The sequence below is a fragment of the Notamacropus eugenii genome, chromosome 3, assembly GCF_028372415.1.
Source record: "Notamacropus eugenii isolate mMacEug1 chromosome 3, mMacEug1.pri_v2, whole genome shotgun sequence".
NCBI lineage: Eukaryota > Metazoa > Chordata > Mammalia > Diprotodontia > Macropodidae > Notamacropus > Notamacropus eugenii.
The window spans coordinates 246836085-246854591 of record NC_092874.1 but is presented as its reverse complement, the minus strand read 5'-3'; the positions used below and the strand labels follow the sequence as shown (position 1 = coordinate 246854591).

The 18507-nt window shown below is 39.3% G+C and overlaps 1 pseudogene; it reads right to left on the bottom strand.

Annotated features, from left to right (window-relative positions):
* Positions 1 to 847: 847 nt before the first annotated feature.
* LOC140532020 (farnesyl pyrophosphate synthase-like) lies at positions 848 to 9281 on the bottom strand (annotated as a pseudogene).
* Positions 9282 to 18507: the final 9226 nt, after the last annotated feature.

Genomic DNA, 18507 nt, shown 5'->3' with positions numbered 1-18507 from the left:
CATATTTGTATTATAAAAATAATTTGGGAGAACTCTTTCTTCCCCAATTTTCCCAAATGGTCTATATAGTATTGCAATTAACTGCTCTTTAAACGTTTGATAATATTCACTTGTAAATCCATCTGGCCCTGGAGATTTTTCCTAGGGAGTTCATTGATGGCTTGTTCAATTTCTTTTTCTGAGATGGGTTTGTTTAAGTATTCAACTTCCTCTTCTGTTAATCTGGGCAATTTATATTTTTTAAAATACTCATCCATCTCATTTAGATTGTCGAATTTATGGGCATAACATTGGGCAAAGTAATTTCTAATTATTGTTTTAATTTCCTCCTCATTGCAGGTGAGTTCACCCCTTTCATTTTTGATATTGGTAATTTGACTTTCTTCTTTCTTTTTTTAATCAAATTGACCAAAGGCTTATCGATTTTATTCTTTTTTTCATAAAACCAACTATTAGTTTTATTTATTAGTTCAATAGTTTTCTTAATTTCATTTTTATTAATCTCTCCTTTGGTTTTCAGTATTTCTAATTTGGTATTTATTTGAGGATTTTCAATTTGTTCTTTTTCTAGCTTTCTCAGCTCATGCCCAAGTCATTCGTAATAATGTCTCCTAGCTGACAAATGTGTTCAGTGTCTCCCCTACTTGAGTCCCTGGGAGCTGACACTATGATGAATAAGATGGCTCTCTCCCAGTTCTGTGGGAGAGGGTAGAACCGAACTTTCTTAAAGAACTAGAATTGGGTACATGTACACAGCAGGTTGGTCTTCAGGACCTCTGAAAATGTAGTAGAAGCACTCAGAGAAGAAAGACTGCAGCAAGGACAGAGTAGGGAGGAAAAGAGCCCGCTACATCCTCTCTCCATAGCCTCCTTGATCAAATGCTTTCACATACTCCTCTAGAAGAGAAACAAAAGAGGGAGTGGTTGAGATGCTGGAAAAAAGCCTGGAGCTGAACAATATGGGACTGCTGGGAGCCCAAGCAGAGTGAATGATGGTGGCTATCTTTGTTGTGAAGAAAGAAACTCGTGAAACTTATACCTCCCCGTTCCTTACTGCATTCTTGCTCTTGTACTCAGCCTATATCCCATTCCTTATTTTTTTAAGCTAATTGTTTGTTTTCTGTATGGTGTTCTTGATGAATGGGTGATTGGGAGAGAGACAGGAAGACATAGGGAGAGACAGTGATAGAGACAAGGCAGACAGAGACAGACACAGAGGGAATTTCTTTATGTATCACTGGGATTTTCCCCTGCTGTGGGTTATAATTGAACAAAGGACATTCAGTTGGTGCATACTATTATAGCTCTTTCAAAGCACAGAAAAGATAAAATTAATCTGGACTCATACTTAGATACAAAATGAACCAACAGAGGAGGAAGCTTATAAGTAAAATCAGAATAATAATCCTCTGAGACAGAAGCTTTAGACAACTCTCTACTCACAGTTACCTTGACTGAAAAGGTCAAGGTAATCATCCTGAATTTGAAAAAATTCCTCCCTCTCCAGAAGGATGTTCTTGGCATTGGCCTGTTCTTTCTCCCCATCTATGCCTCCCATGAACATAGCAGCAGCAAATGGTAAGTAGGAGTAGAAAGCTGTCTAGTATTTGACAATGATCTAGTATCTCTGCTCATTGAATCTGGTAAGATCAACCTTGCCCTGAGGGGCTGTGATAAGATCAAGGGTTTGGTCAATCTTAGTCTGGCAAGTTCTTTTTAGGAAGAGTTCAATGAGGTTTGGGTAATAGGGCTGCTCATAGCAGTAATGCTTCAGCAGGCTTTCAACAACATGGCATCATTGATGGTATCTAAACCAATGCCAGGCTTCTTATACCAGCATGGTTGTCCCCAGCAGGTAAGAGAAGCATCCATGATGCCATCTGCTTCTAAGAAGAAAGCCTGGAGGAGCTCCACATACCAGCCCACTGCTAAGCACTCTTTGTACATTATTAGTATCTTGCTTTTGGAATTCCATCAACTTTTGGAATACCATGAGCACTGACAAGCCTTGGTTGTATTTTCCCCTAAGGGCATTGTGCTCTAAGACCTCCTTGAACCTTCCTATGGCATCTTCCACCTCAGAATGTTCCATTCCATCTTCTGTCAGTATCTTTGCAATCTGGGGAAAATGGGGGAGGAAGTCTTGCCTCTCTTAGGTAAAAACCTGGAAACAGCCACAGCCTTCTCTGAAGAGGGAGGGGGGCACTCTTACTTGATTTTCAAAATCCTTTCTCTTCCATGACCTGAGACCAATTCATAGTTTTCTTGGAGGCTTTGGATATAGAAGCTTTGACTTTGTTGTGTTCTTCTGAGCATGTGTTTTGATCTTCCTTGTCACAGTAATAATTTTCTATTGTCAGAGTTTTTTCCCATTGTTTGCTCATTTTCCCAGCATTTAACTGTTTGTTAAAGCAGGGCTCTCTTTCCAGGGTGGAGGGCACACTGTCCCAAGTTTCAGTGGTTTGGTGGTTTTTCCAAAGTGGTATGATCTAAGGAGAAGTGTTTACTCCTCTCCTGGTCTGTGCTCTGGTCTATGAGTAACCATAAGCATTCTTGTCTCCCTGCAACTGTGAGGAGGGTCCTCCCTCCACTGTGGTTGCAAGCTGTGCTGTGCTAAGTGCTCCTTCTCACCCTGTGATTGCCACCCAGGACTGGGACCCACATCTGAGTATGGGCAAAGCTATAGAGTCCTGCCTCAGTGCTAATAAAGAGATCCCTGTAATCTCCTTCTGACCAGGTGTTCTGCTCCCTTACCATCTGTGGACTGAGAGCTCTGGAAGTAGCCACTGCTACTGCTGATTCAGTCACTCCCAAAGCTTGCTCCTGGTTTGCTGGAGCCTCTCACCTAGCCTCTTCCTTCTGCTCTTCTAAATTGTCTTTGGCTTCTGTGGGCTGAGATGTCTGGAAACTACCATTGCTGCCAGTGAGTCAGGCTCCCTGAGGCTTGCTCCATGTTTATTGGGGCTGGGTCTGTGCTGGTGTGGCTTGCACTGGGTTGCACTCTTCTCTCACCTTGGTGCAACAGACCTTTCCTGCTGACCTTCCAAAGCGTCTTGGGCTGGAAATTTGTTTCACTCTGTCTTTGTTGGTTCTGTTGCTCTAGAATTTGTTTAGAGTCATTTTTTAAAGATATTTGGAGGGGTTTGTAGGAGAGCTCAGGTGAGTCTCTACCATTACTCCCCTATCTTGGCTCTGCCTTTCCTTTTCCATAGCTTGAAGAAACCCCTCCCCATACAGGGTAGATTTAAGATTGGAGACATGAGAGTCAGCCTGAAGGGTGGAACGGTGAAAGAAAGGCTCTACCCTACCTAAAGGTGAGGGTCTTAGAACATAACCTCCCTGAGGGGAAAGCAGAGACATATTGCTATCATTATATCCCCAGTGCTGGTGTAGTGCTTGGCACATAGTAGTTTTGTTTCTAATAAATACTTATTGAATTGAACTGAATTGTCCTGTGCTGTACAGTTCTACTAGTAAGTATACTACATGAAAGTATGTTTGCAGGAAGAAAAATATAAGACAGTACTGATATGTTCCAGATTTTGGGCAGGAATATGAAATCACATGAATCTAGTGCCACAGGGAATTCATGGGCTAAAAACGTCTTCTCTTAATTGGTGGAAGCAAACATTTTTCACCATTTAAGTAACTTCTGTATGCACCCAATGCATTTATGCATTGACTTTTGGTCTTTAACTTTATCCTCAACCTTTTTCAATCTGTGGATTGCTGTTTTGAGACAAGAATACCTGTAGACTATCTCTTTCACTTACTCTGAACTGCCACTGTTAAAAAAAATACCCATATTAATGAAAATGTCATTACTTTAGACCAAACACCAATCTGGTATATTGAAAAAAGCTGTGATTTTTTTGGACCAAGAAATAAATCCTGCTTCTGCAACTAATTTCCCTGTGATATTGGGGACCTGAACTTTCAGTGGCTCAGCTTCCTTATCTGTTGAAATGAGAGGATTGGCTGAAATGGCTGTGAAAAGTTTTAACTGTAAGCCTATGATTAAGTAGAAGTGTAATGACTTGCCCGGGTCACATGGTTAGTGAATATCCTATATTTTAACTGAGGAGATAAGGAAGACATAGGTGGGTCAGTGGATAAAGGTCTGGACTTGAGAGAAAGAAAGACCGGGTTTAGATCCTGCTTTCCCAGACCAGTCCCTAAAAGTTTAAGTCAGCTTCTGTTTCCTCATTAGAACAAAGTCCTTGGAACTGTCAAGTGGTTCAGCATCAGAAACTGGTATCTTATCAGTAGAAACATCAAGGGCCATGGATTTGTAGCTGTTCCAAACTTTCCAGATGTGCTGACTCCCCAAGTTAGAAAGAATATGAGTTCTTTGAGGTCAGGGACTGGCTTTTTCTGTTTGTATCCCCAGTACTTAGCTCATAGTAAGCCTGTAGTAAAGGCTTCATTCATTCACCTATAAAATAAAGGAATAAGAGGCTAAACTGAGACCTGTTAAAGACCTTAGCTGAAAAAGACCAAGGTCTCCCACTTCATCCGGGGCCATCTCCAGTCCTCCTGATCCATATCTGGCCACTGGACTCAGATGACTCTGGAAGAGAAAGTGAGGCTTCTGACTTTGCACAGCCCTCCCTCATTCAAATCAAAGTGAACTACAAGTCATGTCATCATCTCCCTGATGTCATGGTCCTCTTCGAGAATGAAGGACATACAACAACAACTGTAACATATAAATGAGTTATATCATGCTTGAAACAAAGGTGTAGACAACTTAATTAAAAAAAAAACCACTAGAAGTACAAGTTAAGCTCTTACATGCCATTTTTTGAACCATTAGTTGTTAAGAGTTTATGATTATACTTATAACAACCAGGAGTGGGGCAAGTCTATTATCATTCAGCTTTGATCAGACAGAATGCAAGCAGTAATAACAGGTCAATATTTGATGACATGTATGTACTCTTAGTAATTTATTTGATGGTGACAAAACACTTAAAGAAATACGAGATGTTTAGATTAATAGGCCAACCATACTGACAGCAGGATGTGAGACACCTTTTTAAAAAGTTAGACATTAATAGAATGGATAGAACATTCAGGATCAGCCTGAAGGAACAAGAATTCCAAGGAACTTAATGGTGGAAGCCAATTTAAGTACCTCAAAATTTAAAAGAGAAAACAAAGAATCCTGCCCATTCATTCTGACTGTAATAATAGTCAACATGACTAAGAAATAATGTCCTCTTAAGAAGACACCACATTCCTTGTTTGGGAATCATAAATTGGGGACTGCAAAATTAATGGGAAATAAGGATTTTCTTATTGGCCTTCCAAACTTTTTTTTTTGCCTCTGTGCATTTTTACTTGCATAAATGCATAGCTATCTATCTACCTTGGTGAGCAGTGTTATTGCCCACCCAAAACCATGAGATTCCTCTAACCTGCACATGACATGCCGCATCCATTCACAACTCTGAGTATCATGCCATCATTGCACAGTAGAAACTGTTGATCTGAAATATCCCACAGTCAGTGCCTCCATCTACATCGTTGTTGTATTTAGCTGTTGTGCTACCTATTGCTAGTTGTGCAGTATTTAGCTGTTGTGCTACCTATTTACCTAGTTGCTCACCTATTTCACCAAGCACACCTCTGTGAAGAGTTCATTTTAATAATGACCAAGTCATATCCAATTTATTTATCCAGTGTGACCAAGATAACAGAATAGAAGTAATTCTCTCATCACTGACATTTTAAATAGATGTATCATTTGTTTTTGAATACTTTATTTTTAGTTGTGACTGATCTTCAATATGAATTAGCTAGTAACCCTTTAATTTGAGGCTTTTTCATTTCCTAGTAAATGAGTTTACTATGTACAACCATCATATTTAAGGAGCTAGGAGAATGTTTTATAGAAAGATCCCTTCGTTAATGAGCCACTAATTCTTTAGTTTATAGTTCTTATTTGCACTTTCTTAGACTGGGACGTATCTGTTCCCCCCTTGCCCTTAACCCCATCCCCATCAATGCAAAGGAAGTCTTGGGCAAGTCAGAGAAACAAAAACATTTTGTTTGTTGTATGTATTTTCGCTATATTCTTGTACTATAAGAATATATGACACTATTTAATGTACTACTGTATACACATATCTGTATCTATTATTTATGCTTTTATCTATGAATCTATCATCTATCTATGTCTGTCTATCTGTCTATCTATCCATCCATCTGTCTATCTATCTATCTGTCTATCATCTATTTATCTATCATCTATCCATCCATCTATCTATCTTTATCTATCTATCATTTATCTATCATCTATCTATCTACTATCTATCTATCATCTGTCTGTCATCTATCATCTGTCTATCTATCTATCATCTATTTATCTATCATCTATCCATCTATCTATCTATCTATCTATCTATCTATCTATCTATCTATCTATCTATCTATCTATCTATCTCTACTGGGTTTGAATCCTAGCTCTGTCATTTACCTCCTGTATGACTTTGGAAGTTACTTAAACTTCCTGAACTTCTTTCCTCATTTGTCAAATGAGAGAGGCTAAATTCTTTGGTCCCTTATAGCTCAAAATTGCATGAAACCTACTGAGAAATACTCACACTTGTCTTAGAATGAATATTATTCTCTGTTTTTATCAACCATTGCAGACCTCACTTTGGGAAACAATGTGCCATTAATGATCCATCTTCTTGGCTTCATTTTACTTGTAAGGAGGAGATCAAACAGAAATTTGTATAAAATGTTCAGTTTCTTTGAACTTTGAAGTTCTCTGTTGTAGAAGTTGAAGCATTATTGCTCTGTATTCCCCATTGTTTTGCCTTGTGATCTTATATTTCCCATTGCTCATCATCAAGGTCAACGTGACAGGTAGCTATGATAAAAAGTGGGGAGCTGTCTCAAACAATGAAGAACAGCATGTGTTGTGCAATTTATAGGCTTTGAGACATTGACTTGCTCAGGGTGACAAAATCAGCCTGATTTGAACCCAGAATCTTCCTGACCTTGAGGCTCACTCTCTATTAATTTTGACATGCTGCCTCTAATAGATCAATATGAGAATTCTTTAAAAAAATACATGCACACATATCATATCCCCAAACAGTACAAGCAATCAAACTTTTTGCCCCATCATCCGATAAAAATATCCACTCTTGTTCTGTAAAACTCTATGATGACTGAATGACTTTTATAGAAAACACTTAGAGTGGCTATGGGCAAGTCACTTTGTAAGATCATAGATTGGGACATGGCCTGCCCCTTAAAGATCATCTGGTTCAATCCCTCATCTCAAAGATGAGTTAACTGAGTGTTAGAGGTTAAGTGACCTGCCTTTCCCCAATAGAATTGGAGGTCCTTGAGGGTAGAGGCTGCTTTTCATTTGTACATCCCCAGTACTTTGCCCAAAGAAAATGCTTCATAAATACTTGTTGAGGTGAATTGAATGGCCTAAGTTCACACAGCCCAAGTTCAGCCATGATTTGAATTTGGGCACCATCCTCCCTTTCACAACACTTAATTGTGCTTGGCCTCAGTGTCCTCAACTGAAAAATAAAATGGTTGGATGAAACCATGTCTAAATTTCTCCCAGTTTGAATCTATGTTTTATGTTGCCTATATTTCCTCACCACTCATTCTACTCCTCCACCTCATAAAATTTGCGTTTTTCTGACCCTGCTACTCGCTCTGCTGAAGCTGCCGCTCCAATGGGGTATTGACTTCTTAGAGACCAAACCCAATGACCCTTTCTCAGGGTACATTCTCTTGCTGGAGCCTGTGACCCTGAGGGTGACTACTCCTCTTGAAGGTCTTCTCCTCCAGATGAGTGTGCTCTTGTCTTCTTCAACTTGGTCTAGAGTCCTATGTCTGGATCTCTTTTCTCCTCCAGTGGACAAATTTTATCTTATAATGTGCTTATTTAGATGTAAGTCTTGCCCTTTCAGCCTAATTATAAGCTCCTTGAGGAAAGAATCTTTGTTTTGTCATCTTCATATCCCCAGTGTCTCCCACTTGTAAGTGTTGAAATTTTATTTCTTAATAATTATCAGGACTCTGCCTAGATACTGAGCCTATGGCACAATTATATCTTTAAGTTTTTTCTGTTTTACTGCCACACCCTCAGCCAAAACTCAAACTCACAAATCTCTGAAATTTATCGCTTGTAAGTAGTACCTTATTACAACTCACTTATCCTAGTGGAGTCTCAGTTTCCTCACCTATAAAAAAATGAGGGGGTTGTAATGAATGACTTCCAGAGTCTCTTTCAGTTGTAGATCTGTAAGAACCCACAAAGAACAAAATCCATGCTATATACTCCCTCCCTCAAATTTATGGAAATATCTTTCACCAAGAACAAAGGGCTTATTCTTAATGAAGGGTTTAATAGTCCCCTTTTCTTGATGCTATTTTAATTTCAAGTTAGATTCAGTAGTTAAATAAAAGACACGTCTCTTAAATGTTGAGGTTTAAAGATATGGATGGGCTCCTGAAATTGATTCTCTCTATATACATAGATGTTATAGGTGTCCATGTAATTACACTATTAGATAGGAGCAGGTTACCTCTAGCTTGGACCCTTCTACATTGGAATGATGGAACACTTCTGATGAACTGGACACAGAGGCAGAGGGGATTTTTTGGCCAGAATTTCTTGATCTTGTCCAAAAAACTTAAGCTTTCTTCTAAGAGATATCACCTTCTCAAATTCCACACATTGCCAAAGAATGTCTCCCAAATTCAATACTGAAAGGCTTGGATACCTAAGTATTGAACTGGAGAGAGTTGGAACTAAGGATATAATAGAAAATTCAAGATTCAGATTGTGCATGTCCGTGGCAGGATAAACTAGCTGATTCAATTCATTGAATCCTGAAGGATACAATAGATCCTATTTGAAGCCTCTAAGAAATGAATTCCCTTCCCCCACCCTTAAAACCTTACTCCTTCAAATTTCATTTCTAGGTGATCCAGTTGATGTTTTTAAACTGTGTAGTTTCATTTACAGTTACATTGACACAGTTTTAAAGCAAGGACAATAAGAAATGATGCATTCCTTTGAAACTGCTACCCCTTCATAACCCCTTCATTCCTTGTCCTCCTCTCCTAATGTCTGTGGAGATCTTCAGAACAGTAAACTTACAGTCCATCAGGCTGATCCTGTTGTAGCCATCCATGCCATACTTCTTGAGAATTCTTGCTAACTCACATCTTTCCATGATTTTGCCATGGATTGCCAAGGAGAAGAAGACAATTCCCAGAAGAATCAGTATTTTCATGATGCCTAACACATCAGACTGTTCAAACGGCTGAGCCTGAGTTGGATCCTAGTATTTAACTCTTCTCTTATGTTCCTAGTCCTAACTGTTTGAGGGCTCCATGTCCTGAATGGACTACATGTACATCCAAATGTATTGATTGCTTCCTTCTAGTGAACAACCCTTTCCATTGAAGGGATGGGGGTAGGGATGGAGATTTTGCTTCTCCAGTGCTATGACAGATTAGATCCAACATAGCTTGTTAGGGGAAGAGATGACTCAGATAACAGACTACAATACATTTACTAAGAGGCTAACATAAGTTTAAAGCCAGAGAGAAATAGTAGAATTCTTCAACAAGTGAAGGCCAAAGACAATAATAGTTAGCATATACACCAGACAATAGAATCAAAGAATCACAGAGTACTGGAGCTTGAATCTAGTCCAAACTCTACCCAATCTATGCCCAAGAGGGAATTCTCTCTACAACATAATTGAAAAGTGGTGATCCAGTTCCCAAAAGTCTTTATATTTTAACTTTTTGAAACTTTTATTTACTTTGTCTGAGAGAATATGTGCTGGGCAATTTATAAACTTTAAATCATGATATATACACATATATGATATATGTTATTATTATTACAATGTAGAAGTGTTGAAGCATGGATAATGCAAAATGGCAAATTAGTTTTAAATTTTACTTTATATCTGGCTAAGAAATGTATTTTTAATTTGCAATCTTCACATTTTTTGAATAGGTGTCATAAAGAAGAGATGGTTTTTCAGCTTTGCTTTATCAAGCAATCAATCAATAAACATTTATTAAGCACCTACTATATGTCAGGTACTGTATTAAACACTGGGGATAGGAAAAGAGGCAAAACACAATCCTTGCCTTCGAGGAGTTTACAGTTTAATGTGGGAGGCAATAAGCAAACAAAAATGTACAAACGTGAAAAATAAATAGGAAATGATTAACAGAGGAAAGTACTAGAATTAAGAGGAGTTGGGAAAGGTTTCCTGTAAAAGATGAGATTTGAGGTGGGACTGAAAAGAAGTCAGGTAAGCCAATAAGCAGAGTTGAGGAGGGAGAGCATTCCTACACATGAGGGATGGAGAAAATGCCCAGACCTCCAGAGATGGAGCATCTTGTTCATGGAACAGTGAGGAGGCCAGTGTTACTGGATTGTAAAGTATGTTTGGGGGACTTAGGTATAAAAAGACTGGTAAGGGAGGAGGGTCTTAGGTTATAAAGAACTTTGAATGCCAAAGCATTTTGTATTTGATCCTGGAAATGATAAGGAGCCACTGGAGTTTGTTGAGTAGGAAGATGATACAGTTAAATTTGTGCTTTAGGAAATCACTTCAATGACTAAATGGAGAATGACTTGGAGTGGAGATAGACTTGAGGCAGGCAGATCCAGTAGCAGGCTATTCCAATAATCCAAGTATTAGGTGATCAGGGCCTGTACAAATGTCAGGGGAGAGAGAGGAATGCTTTGGGGAGATGTTACAAAGGTGAAATTGAGAGGCCTTGGCTAGGAATTGGATATGGTGGGGCAAGAGATAGTAAGGAGTCAAGGATGACTCCCAGGTTTGGAACCTGAGGGATGGGGAGGATAGTGTTACCCTCTACAGTAAAGGGGAAGGTGTGATGGAGGTGGTTTAAGGGGAAAGATAATAAATTCTATTTTTGATATGTTTAGCTTAAGATATGTATTGGAAATTCAATCTGAGATGTTTGAAAAGCAGTTGGAGGTGTGAGATTGGAGCAAGAAGATTGGGGTAGGATTGGGAGATTAAAGAACAGTCAGAATAGAGATAATAATTAAATCTATGGAGGCTGATGAGATCATCAAGTGAATTAGTATAGAGGAAGAAGAGAAGAGAGCCTAGTATAGAACTCTTTGGGGTACCCATGGTTAGGGCCATGATCTGGAAGAGGATCCAGCAAAGGAGAATGAGAAGGAGCAGTCAGACAGGTAGGAGGAGAACCATGAGAAAGTGGTATCCTGAAAACCTAGAGAGAAGATTATATCAAGGAGGTGGGGGTGATAAACAGTGTCAATGGCTGCAGAGAAGTTAAGGACAATGGGGATAGAGAAAAGGTCTAGCAACTAAGAGATCATTGATAATTTTGAAGAGGAGTTTTGGTAGAATAATGTCAGAAGCCAGAGTTCAGCAAACTATGGCCAGACAGTCAAATCTGACCCATTTACCTGTTTTTGTTTGGTGAATTAAGAAGCATTTTTAACCCTTTGTTTTATGTTAGTATATTTAATTTCAAATATATTAGAGCTTTGTTTTAAAGTGAAATAAAAACATTTTTAGCTTACAGACTGCAAAAAAATGAGGCAGCAGGCTAGAGTTGGTCTGTGGACCATAATTTGCAGACACCTGCTGATTTTGTAGGATAATTTCTCCTCTCTAAGGAAAGCAGATTATATAGCTTCATGATGCCAGTATTCCCTTCCAGGCAGAAATCTAATTCTCCTTTGGAGAGGGGTGGGTGAGAGAGATTCGAGAGATATTCATTCATACCTTCCTGTGAGTCACACCTAAACAGATCTATATGGAGCACACGCACAGGCCAGACACGGACATGTACTCCCAACACTAATTCTTTTATACTTTCACACTCCTTCCATCTTCTGGCTCTCACTGAGACCACATTCATTTGCTCACCCTTTCTAGTGCTGGCTGCAATTTCACTGATCTTGCTTTCCCCATTTTGTTGGTCAAAGTAAGAGAGTTGGAATACTCCTTGCTCCCTTACTCCACTCTACCACCTTAACTCTTTTGAGGTTCACATTTATTACCCAATCAATATTCTGATTGCTGTTGTCAACCAGCCTCTAGGACACTCTCCCTTATTCCTCAATGAATTCGGTGCCTGGCTCAGTCTTCCCTTCTCAACTCTTACCCTTTTACTAGGGAATATCAATATACATATTGACCTTCCCTCAAGCACCTTAACTTTCCACTTCCTCAACTTAGTAGTTTCCTTTTTTTTCCCATTACAAGTATGTATAGTCATTCATAACAGATTTCCACATTGACCATGTCTTAAAAAATATTTGTCTCATTCTGCATTCTGAGTCTTTCAAGAGATATCTATCCATACCTCTATCCAGAGGTTGGTAACATGTTTCATCATTAGTTCTCTGGAATCCTGGTTAGTCAATATACCGATAAGAATTAGGCATTAATGGCATTCCATCACATTTATAAATTGTGACTTGTTCATCCGCTTCCCAATTGATGGATGCCCCCTCAGATTCCCATTCTTTGCCACCTCAAAAAGAGCTACAAATATCTTTGTACATCTTTAAAATTTGTTTTGTTTAGGATGAATCTTTCTCTTTCTTCTTGCCTTTCCCTCCTATTTTTCTGCTGAGTGAAATATATTTTTGTACCCAACTGGGTATTTGTGTGTGTGAATATTCTTTCTTCTTTTGACCTGTTCAGATGAGAGTGAAATTCAAGTGCCAGCCATTCCCTGGCACCATCTTTCCTCTTTGTTTGTATGGAAGTCTACATGTATATCTTGATTATATGAGATAATTTCCCCTTTCTTTTCCTAATCCTCCCCTCCCTGCAGTGTATTCCTCTTTTTTTCCCCATTCTTTTCCTAAGATCATCAACAACATAACAGAACTACTCCCAGGCCATGTCTATTTGAACTATATGAACCCTGATGATGATGATGGGTATTAGAGGAGATACATGTATCATTTCCTCATATTTGAATATGAGCAGCTTTTCCTTGTTTAGTCCTTTGTTCCATGAGTTCATTCATGTTTACCTTTTAATGTTTCTCTTCATTTTTGTGTTTGAACTTCTGTTTTTTTCACCAGGAATGCTTCAAAGTCCTCTATTTTGTTACAAATTCATTTTCCTCCTGTAGCATTATTCTCAGTTTTACTGAATAAATTATTCTTGGCTTCTAGAATATCACATTCCAAGCTCTCCATTGCTTCATAGTGTTGGTTGATAAATTGTGTATGATCGTAATTGTACTTGAATTCTTTCTTTCTGGCTGCTTGCAATATTTTTCTTTGACTTAGAAACTCTGGATTTTGGCTATACTGTTCTTAGGAGTTTTGGTTTTGGGGTTTCTTTTAGGTGGTGACTGGTGGATTCTTCCTATTTCCACTTTTCCCTCTGGTTCTAAGATATCTGAGCAGTTATCTTTTAAGATTTCTTGAAATATTATGTGTAGGCTCTCTCTCTCTCTCTTTTTTTTTTTTGGTCATGGTGTTCTGATAGTGCAAGCATTCTTAAATTTCCCCACCTCAATCTGTTTTCTAGATAAGTTGTTTTTGCTATGAGATACCTTACATTTTCTTCTATTTAAAAAAAAAATTTTTGATTTTGTTGAAATATTTCTTGCTGCCTCATGGAATCATTGGCATCTATTTGATCCATTCAAATTTCCAAGTGAGTTTGTTGTTTAGGCAAAGTTTTTTACCTTTTGTGCCATGCTGCTAATTCCCTTTCCAATTCTTTCTTTCATAACTCTCATTTCTTTTCCTCAAGGACTCTTATTCCCCTTATTTTTTTTTTAAATTTAAAACTCTTTTTTAAAACTCTTGCTCATCTCTTCCAAGGAAGTCTAGTTGAATTTGTTTCCAAACTGTTTTTTTTTTACTGAGGTTTTGCTTGTAGATGTTTTGGAGTCCTTCTCTTCTTCTGTATTTGTGACTTGATTTCCCTGCCACACTTCTGGAGGGAAGGTCTGGGCTAGTCCTGTTGCTATGTTTTTGAAGTGCTAGTAAGTGTTGTGATATCTCCAGGATCTTAGGGGATCTTTTAGTGTTCCTGAAGTTTTCTTATCTAAGGCAAAGTCTTATTGGGGCACACCCCTTTCATTCCCTACCCTCTCACCCCCCACGGAGCCCCTCCCTAATTCCTAGGTTTTCAAGTTCCTGAGTTTTGCTGATGAATTTTGCCCCTATCAGTCATCTGGAAAATTCTGTTGACTCAGAGTGGTAGAATTGTAGATCCCCATTTGATTGGTGATTTCTACCAGGTTGTTCTTATGAAGGTTGGGTTAAATGCTAGAAATGAGAATCTGCTTTGTACCTGAGATTTGAACCACACCACTGCTGTTGATGCTAGTTCTTTCTGAACATCTTCCTTTCTCCATATACAGCTCAGAGTCTCTCCCTACCAGGAAATGCCATTCCCTTGCATAGACCTATTCTCACTGTGCCCAGGAACTGGGGTCTAGAGCTGGGTAATGGGTGACAGAGCTGCCAATTTGCACCTATCCTGGTTTCGGTGACCTGATATGGGTCAGATGGTGCTATGGTTTGGTTCTGGGACTACTTCTTGCTCTAGTGTACAATCCCTTCCTGGGTGCTGGAATGGTCCTCTTGCAACATGCTCTTGGCCCAACCTTTTCTCCAGTATCTGAAGACCTTCCTTCTGCCTCTCTATGCTAAGCTGGTCTTGACAAATGACTCCCTGGGATTTTTTCTGGACTTTCCCATCAGTCTGGTGCATTTTCTTGGTTTGTTTTTTAGAGAAGTATGTGGAGGGGAACTCACCACACTGCTTCCTTTTACTCCACCATCTTGCCTCTGCCTATTTATTCATTTCCCACAATTTACCCCTTTCCAACTCAGTTAAACACAGAGGTGGTCATATGCTTGATTTTGACATTACCCCAAAATGCACTACTTCCATGTTCATTTACTCTGAAATTCCCGTATCAGGGGCTGCTAGATGATGCAATGGATAGAGCACTGGCCCTGGAGACAGGAAGACCCAAATTCAAATCTGGCCTCAGATACTTAATATCTGTGTGATCTGGACAAGTTACTTAACCTCAATTGCCTCGAAAGGAAAAAAGAAAAGAAAAGGCTATGAAATTGTCTTATCAGATTACATTTTGTTGTTATTCTACTTTTCCCTCTGCCTTATAGACCCAAATTTTGCTCTTTGACTTCACAAACTTTGCTTCTTTGACTTTGACCTCCAAAACCTCGACTTCTAAATTGTTTCCTAGGCCATTACTCCCTGCACTAGCTACACTCTCCTTTCTCCGTTCTTGATGAACCAGTTCAACTGCTCTCTCCTCTTCTTTTGAGTCCCTTGCTCTCTGTTCATACTGCTGATCTTATCCTTCCAAGCCTCAGTCCTGGATCACTCCCATCATCTTCTACCTTCACTATTATATATGCACATGTCACTGAATGAAGGTGGAGAAAATCATGAACCCATGCTGTTGGGTCCATGACTGGACCTTCACTGTGGCAAGGCAATCCTTATACACCTTTCTTACTCCCCCACTTACCACAGTGGCTTTTCAAATCTTTTCATCTCTCCTCAAACTTCTCATGGCTCCCTCCTCCTACTTCCTCAGTTGAGAACCTTACCTTAAATTTCACTGAAAATATTCAAGCCATTCACTGAGAACTTCCTCTTCTTTCGCCCCTTTATCAGATATCACCTAGAAGTCTTCTGCCATGGTCTCCTTCACCCCTGTCTTGTATGAAATGGTGAGCCCTTTCCTTACCAAAGCAAACTCTTCTACATACACAAGTGATCCCATGACATCCAGTTTTCTCCAGAAGATTACCTATATTATTCCCATGCTTACTTATCTTCAGTCTCTTCCTGCTTATCTCATGCTTACAAACATGTCCATGTGTTGCCCATCCTCAAAAAACCCTCACCTGATCCAACCATTTCCTCTAGATATTGTCTCATGTCTCTTTTTTTGACTATGCTTCTCCAGAAGGTTGAATATAATCATTGTACTCACTTACTTTCCTGTAATTCTTTTCTTAGCTCTCTACAGTTTGATTTCTGACCTCATCATACAACTGAAATGGCTCTCTCCATGATTAGCAATTATTTTCAATTGCTGAATCTATTGACTATTTCTCAGTTCTCACCCTTCGTTACCTCTTTGTAGTCTTTGACATTGTCAATCACATTCTTCTCATCAATACTCTCTTCTTCCTATTGTTTCTTCTGTCTCCTTTCCTGGATCTTCACTTAGGTCATGCCTGCTAACAGTGGGTGTCCTCCAAAGCTCTGTCCCGGGGCCTCTTACCTTCTCCCTCTATACTATTTCATTTGGTGATCTCATCATCACCTATGAATTCAATCATCATCTCTATGCTTATCCAGTCCTAACTTTTCTCCTAACCTCCATACCTCTACCTCCAACTGCCCATGAGACATCTCAGACTGAATATACTATGGATATTTTAAACTCAACATGTCCAAAACAAAATTCACTCTATTTCCCCTTAAATCCTCCCACCTTCTTAACATCCTTGTTAGGATTTAGGGTAATTATTCTTCCAGGCATCTGGTTTGCAACCTAGGTGTCTTCTTCAATGTCTCCTCACTCTCATCCCCCATCTTCAATCTGTTATCAAGTCCCATTATTTCTACCTTCATAATATCTTTCATATAGGTCCCCTTCTCTCTTTTGACACTTCCACTACACTGCTACATACTGTCAGCACCTCACGTCTGGACTATTGTCACAACTTTTTGTTTGGTCTTCCTGCCACAGGTCTCTCTCCTTTACAATCTATCTTCCACTCATCTACCAAATGGATCTTCCTAAAGTGCATGTCTAATTATGTCAATCAACTTCAATCAACTTCAGTGGCTTCAAATTGACTCCAGGTTTATATGTTAAATCCTATTTTGTTTAAAAAGGTCTCCAAGGACCTTCCTATATTTCCAGTCTTCTTATACTTTATACTCCCCAACCCCAAACTTTGGGCTCCGGGGACACTGATCTCTTTGCTTTTCCTCCCCCATGACCCTCAGTCTCTTGACTCTAGACATTTTCATTGGCTGTTTCCCAAGCCTATAATATTACCTTCCTCATTTCTATCTTCTGTTTCCCTGGATTTCTTTACTTCTCAATTAAAGTCCCACCTTCTGCTACCTTTACCAGTCCTGATCCTTTCAATCCAATGCCTTCCTTTGTTGATTATCTCCAATTAATCCAGTATATATCTTGTTTGTACATAGTTGTTTTCATGTTGTTTTCTGTATTAGACTGTGATATCCTTGAGAACAAAGACTGGTTTTTAATAGTATTCTATCCCTACTCCAATTAAACAATTTTAAACAATTTTTTTCAAGTTGCAAGTTCCAAATAATATCCCTCCCTCTCTTCCTCCCCTCCCTGAGATGGTAAATGATCTAATTGTCTTTCTTTGTATCTCCAGCATTTATCACCTTGCTGGGCACATAGTAGGGGATTGATAACTAATAATTAAGACTATTATTTACTGTTAATGCTGCTAGTGCCATTATTTCCAAATAACCTTGTGTTTAACATATATATGTGTGTATATATGCATGTATGTGTATATATTATATGTACACATACATATATACATACATATATAAAGGAACATAAATACATAAATATATGTGCATATAAATATATGTACTCAAACAGTGTTCAGCCTAGGGGCCCTTGAGCTACCCAAGTCTTCTTACCTTCAGCAGGTCTTTGGAGGCCAACCGGATAAACGTATTGAGAGAAGAGACTTTCCAGAGTCAAACAAGGGTTAGGCTTTATTCAGGGTCTTAGTTACATATCCATATGCAGGGTGAAATTCTTCCTCAGGAGAGAGGAATCCTCCTCCTCCCAAGGGGCAAGGATCATACAGCCCCGCAGCAAGAATAGCGGGGAGGGACCCCCAAAGGGGACCCCGAAGCCAGAAGAGGGCCTTCAGGCTTTCCTGTCCCTACTTAAGCTCTCCTGCCACATAGTTTGCACGTGAATACCGTGCGTGCTCTCAGCCCCTAGCTAATTAACAACAGGTATGCTCAGACCACGGACCAATCTCAAGGTGGGATGCTCTCCCCAGCAAGTTTCCCACTGAGAAGAGGTGGAAATGCACGAGATAGCCCGTGTTTCACGCCTCAATTCCCAGCTGTTCCCTGGGGGTCCTCGTGAGAACTCTGAGGTTTAGAAGTCCTCACCTTTACCTGCCGGAGACTGTCCACGTGAAAACTGAGCTTACACCCCAACAACACATCATATTTATCTTTTTCCAACTTTTGTTTATGCTGCATTTTTCTACATATTTACTTCTCTCCTCTATTAGAGTACAAACTTCTGGTGAATAAGAATAGTTTCCTTTTTTTGTGCGTGTACCTCCAGCACCTATCATGGTGCCTGGAATATAGTAGGTGCTTAATAAGTGCTTTTTGATTAACTGATTGATAAGGAGGTGTCAAGTACACTGCTATTCCC